Below are 6,000 nucleotides of genomic sequence, written 5' to 3' on the forward strand. Positions count from 1 at the left end.
AGGTTTCAAGACTGGTCATTCAACTGAGACTGCTCTTCTCTGTGTCATGGAGGCTCTCTGCACTGCTAAAGCTAACTCTCTCTCCTCTGCTCTTGTCCTTCTAGACCTGTCTGCTGCCTTTGATACTGTGAACCATCAGATCCTCCTCTCCACCCTCTCCGAGCTGGGCATCTCCGGCGCGGCTCACTCTTGGATTGCGTCCTACCTGACCGGTCGCTCCTACCAAGTGGCGTGGCGAGAAGCTGTCTCCGCACCACGTGCTCTCACCACTGGTGTCCCCCAGGGCTCAGTTCTAGGCCCTCTCCTAGTCTCGCTATACACCAAGTCACTTGGCTCTGTCATATCCTCACATGGCCTCTCCTATCATTGCTACGCAGTTGACACACAATTCATCTTCTCCTTTCCCCCTTCTGATAACCAAGTGGCAAATCGCATCTCTGCATGTCTGGCAGACATATCAGTATGGATGACGGATCACCACCTCAAGCTGAACCTTGGCAAGACGGAGCTGCTCTTCCTCCCGGGGAAGGACTGCCCGTTCCATGATCTCGCCATCACGGTTGACAACTCCGCTGTGTCCTCCTCCCAAAGTACGAAGAGCCTTGGCGTGACCCTGGACAACACCCTGTCGTTCTCCGCTAACATCAAGGCGGTGACCCGATCCTGTAGGTTCATGCTCTACAAAATTCGGAGAGTACGACCCTGCCTTACACAGGAAGCTGCACAGGTCCTAATCCAGGCACTTGTCATCTTCCGTCTGGATTACTGCAACTCTCTGTTGGCTGGGCTCCCTGCCTGTGCCATTAAACCCCTACAACTCATCCAGAATTCCGCAGCCCGTCTGGTGTTCAACCTTCCCAAGTTCTCTCACGTCACCCCGCTCCTCTGCACACTCCACTGGCTTCCAGTTGAAGCTTGCATCTGCTACAAGACCATGGTGCTTGCCTACGGAGCTGTGAGGGGAACGGCACCTCCGTACCTTCAGGCTCTGATCAGTCCCTACACCCAAACGAGGTCATTGTGTTCATCCACCTCTGGCCTGCTGGCTCCCCTACCTCTGCGGAAGCACAGTTCCCGCTCAGCCCAGTCAAAACTGTTCGCTGCTCTGGCACCCCAATGGTGGAACAAGATCCCTCATGACGCCAGGACAGCGGAGTCACTCACCACCTTCCGGAGACATTTGAAACCCCACCTCTTTAAGGAATACCTGGGATAGGATAAAGTAATCCTTCTACCCCCCCCCTTACCCCCCCCCCAAAAAAAGTGGTTATCCCACTGGCTATAAAATGAATGCACCAATTTGTAAGTCGCTCTGGATAAGAGCGTCTGCTAAATGACGTAAATATAAAATGTAAAATGTAGGAGCATCTGCTAAATTACTAAAATGTAAATGTAAATGTATTGTGGGGTATGCATAGTGCATTCAACATGTCAATATCTCTCACAAATACAAATAGTGATGAAGTCAATCTCTCCTCCACTTTGAGCCAGGAGGTTATCTCTCTGTGTACATCCAAGGGCCAGCCGTGCTGCCCTGTTCTGAACCAATTGCAATTTTCCTAAGTCCCTCTTTGTGGCACCTGACCACACGGCTGAACAGTAGTCCAGGTGTGACAAAACTAGGGCTGTAGGACCTGCCTTGTTGATAGTGCTGTTAAGAATGCAGAGCAGCGCTTTATTATAGATTTCTCCCCATCCTAGCTACTGTTGTATCAATATGTTTTGACCATGACAGTTTACAATCCAGGGTTACTTCAAGCAATTTAGTCTCCTCAACTTGCTCAATTTCCACATTATTCATTACAAGATTTAGTTGAGGTTTAGGGTTTAGTAAATGATTTGTCTCAAATACAATGCTTTTAGTTTTTGAAATATTTAGGGCTAACTTATTCCTTGCCACCTAATCTGAAATCTTTACTCAAAGCCAGTGGCATGTCATTAGTAAAGATTGAAAAAAGTAAGGGGCCTAGACAGCTGCCCTGGGGAATTCCTGATTCTACCTGGATTCTGTTGGAGAGGCTTCCATTAAAGAACACCCTCTGTGTTCTGTTAGAAAGGTAACTCTTTATCCACAATATAGCAGGGGGTGTAAAGCCATAACACATATGTTTTTCCAGCAACAGACTATGATCGAAAATGTCAAAAGCTGCACTGAAGTCTAACCAAACAGCCCCCACAATCTTTTTATAATCAATTTCTCTCAGCCAATCATCAGTAATTTGTGTCAGTGCTGTGCTTGTTGAATGTCCTTCCCTATAAGCGTGCTTAAAGTCTGTTGTCAATTTGTTTACTGTAAAATAGCATTTTATCTGGTCAAACACAATTTTTTCCAAAAGTTTACTAAGGGTTGGTAACAGGATGATTGGTCAGCTATTTGAGCCAGTTAAGGGGGCTTTGCTATTCTTAGGTAGGGGAATAACTTTTGCTTCCCTCCAGGCCCGAGGGCACACACTTTCTAGTAGGCTTAAATTGAAGATATGGCAAATAGGAGTGGCAATATCGTCTGCTATTATCCTCAGTAATTTTCCATCCAAATTGTCAGACCCCGGTGGCTTGTAATTGTTGATCGACAATAATACTTTTTTCACCTCTTCCACACTTACTTTACGGAATTCAAAATTACAATGTTTGTCTTTCATAATTTGGTCAGATATACTTGGATGTGTAGTGTCAGCGTTTGTTTCTGCCTAAATTTGCTAATCTTGCCAATAAAAAAATAATTAAAATAGATTACAATATCAGTGGGGTTTGTGATGAATGAGCCATCTGATTCAATGAATGATGGAGCGGGGTTTGTCTTTTTGCCCAAAATGTCATTTAAGGTGCTCCAAAGCTTTTTACTATCATTCTTTATATAATTATCTTTGTTCTCAACATTTGATGAAACATTATTACAGTCAAGGGTTACCAGTCACTGTTTGGCTTTGTATGTTGGTCAGATTGGTTGGTCTGGTCAATGGTATCCTCAAAGTTGATGAAGTAGGAATCAGATGGATATAAAATGCAATGAAAGGCCATTAAATGCATAATTAAAGTTACACTATCATGAGTGTTAAATTCTAATGTATTTGGTTGCTAAATTATCTCCATGTTCTCCGCTAACATGTAATAAGAGGAGTTGCAATTTCGAGCTGGTTTCTAAACCAGCAGAGGGTCTGCAAAGTAAATGTGTTGAAATGTGTTTAGACCCAATCAGGAAGTAGAGACTTGACTGTGTCTTTAAACATGGATTAAATGGCATGTGACTAAGTCACTGTTCTGTCTCTGGAGACAGAGCTGTCATATGCAACAAAATGTATTTCAAACCATACAAAATCACACACAAAGATTAATTTAAAACTATGCTGTCTTTAGCAAGTCACCTTCTATCAGATGATGATGATAGCAAAATTCAAAATAAAACTTGGGAGTGAGATCCAAAGCTCACCCACTGCTTGTGTCAATCAAAAATGAATTATTCAGTTGTTTGTAGAGCCAATGTGCAGGTCTAAGGTCTATGGCCATTTAGTGAAGGATATAAGACGCCCCTGTCCTCTTGAACACACACATCAAGGTGGGTGTGGTCAACAGGAAGATTTAACCATATGCGTCATATCAACGTTAACTGTTCCCTTGCACATCCACATAAGCCATTTTGTCTAGCATTGTGTGTGACAACAAAGGGAGAACAGTTCAATTTAACGTGGCCACCACACAAGGGTTGGAATTGTTTCAGCATAACCTAAAACAAGACGTTATCTGTGTGCCAGTAAGCTTGTCAGTATAATTCTTGAACAACACGTCGGGTTATTCTCAAGACAGGACAGAAACATTCAACAAGTTAACATGGAACATGCAGTATAACAAACATGGAACATATAACGCAGACAAACATAGGCCTATATCTGGGATGAAGTGAAGGAGTTGCCTTGGCCAAGGACTTCTAATAAAGTCTGTTGAAAAGGGGATAATCACAGCCTAATCTCCCATTAAAAACGCATTAAAATCCACTGTTTCATATTGAGAGCTGAGTTTGGTATGGAAAACCAGCCAGGCCGACGTGATTCCCAATTATCATGCACATAAAAGGGGCGTCGAGCCCAAGCAAAGACATTCATCCAAGGATTCAGCTTTGCATAGTGTCAGTAGCTATGTTTCCATTATCTTGTCCAGTGATTCTTTGTCGACATTTAGAAAGTTTGCATAGAAAATAGATGCGACAATTGCCTGCTAGGGTGCGTTTCCATTTAACTGTCTTGTGTCGATCAAAACAGCTGGACGTAATGACGTCACTCCAAAAAAAATGTAGTGGTTGAAGTGTTTCCATTACCCATTGCAAATTAATAACTTGGCAACAGCCTGTATGCCCTCCCACCTATCTGTTTCATGTCTCAGGTAGCCCGCATGGATAGAAAGCAATAATTGACTAACATTTGCCATATTCTAATAATTCTCAGATGCCAGCGTATCGCTATGGTCCGTGCCATGGTGAAACTTGCACTCCTGTAGATCTGATTTTTATTTTATTTAACTAGGCAAGTCAGTTAAGAACAAATTCTTATTTAAAAAGACGGCCTACACCGGCCAAACCCGGGAAGACGCTGGGCCAATTGTGGGACGCCCTATGGGACTCCCAATCACGGTCGGTCGTGATACAGCCTGGAACCGAACCAGGGGGTCTGAAGTGACGCCTCTAGCACTGAGATGCAGTGCCTTAGACTGCTGCGCCACTCGGGATGGCGAAACTTGCTATCCAACCAGAAAAGCAAGGTGAAGCAATTCAGGCATTCTTGAAAGTCAGGACAATCCTTGTCCTGTAAGGAAACATTATTTTGATAGTTGAAATGCCCTGCGTACCTTCAAAATGTTTTGGCAATCATAATTTATTAGAAAACACTGTTTCCATCATCATTTGTCGCAATAAAGAACGTTTGACAAAATAAAAATCCACCCCTGTCGAACGGATAACCATTTTGTCGATCTTTTGAAAATTACCTTATACAGTATCTGCTGTTTGCATCACACATGTCGCAAGAATAATTTTTTTGCGACATCGCTTTTGTCGAATAAACCTGGGTAAATGGAAACCTGCCTACTGATCAGCTAAAGTGCTAGAAAAATACATAACAGCAATTAGTCGGGCATGTCATATTTGCTGTGTAAGGGAAAAGAGTCAATCATCATTATAACAACAAGCAAACACAGGAACCTCCTACCAATTATAGACCATCCTGTGTAGCCTATCAATAAACAGCCACCCAGCCAGCCACTGGCTAGCAGAGGGGTGGGACAAAACTCATAACACAAAGAGCACAGTTAGAAAGATATGGCATATAGAAGCAAACCGGATGGACATCATGAAAATGATCGGAGAGGTTGAGAGTAGAAGAAGTTCAGGAGCAAAAATAAATAAATACATATAATAGAATTATTGTAAAATTAACTGTGTCCATAAGGTGTAGATAGTAAGTATAGACCGGAAGTAGAGGCCTGGGCATTGTTGTTCACTAATTAACTCCAAGTAGGGAAAGGATGGCGGGGTTGAAAAGTAATAAAGAGGAGTATATATATAAAAAACATGGGGGATTGGAAGTGATGCAGACAATTACATTGATAGAAGATACAATCTATCTGCAATATTAAGCTGATCCACCACCCCCCCAAAAAAAAAATAAAAAAATAAAATACAACTCATAACACACACACATTTGACATATCGGATGGATTTGGCCATATGCACCATACGCATACAGTGGGGGAAAAAAGTATTTAGTCAGCCACCAATTGTGCAAGTTCTCCCCCTTAAAAAGATGAGAGAGGCCTGTAATTTTCATCATAGGTACACGTCAACTATGACAGACAAATTGAGAAAGAAAAATCCAGAAAATCACATTGTAGGATTTTTAATGAATTTATTTGCAAATTATGGTGGAAAATAAGTATTTGGTCACCTACAAACAAGCAAGATTTCTGGCTCTCACAGACCTGTAACTTCTTCTTTAAGAGGCTCCTCTGTCCTCC

Source organism: Coregonus lavaretus (assembly GCF_964263955.1).
Source record: "Coregonus lavaretus genome assembly, chromosome: 15".
NCBI lineage: Eukaryota > Metazoa > Chordata > Actinopteri > Salmoniformes > Salmonidae > Coregonus > Coregonus lavaretus.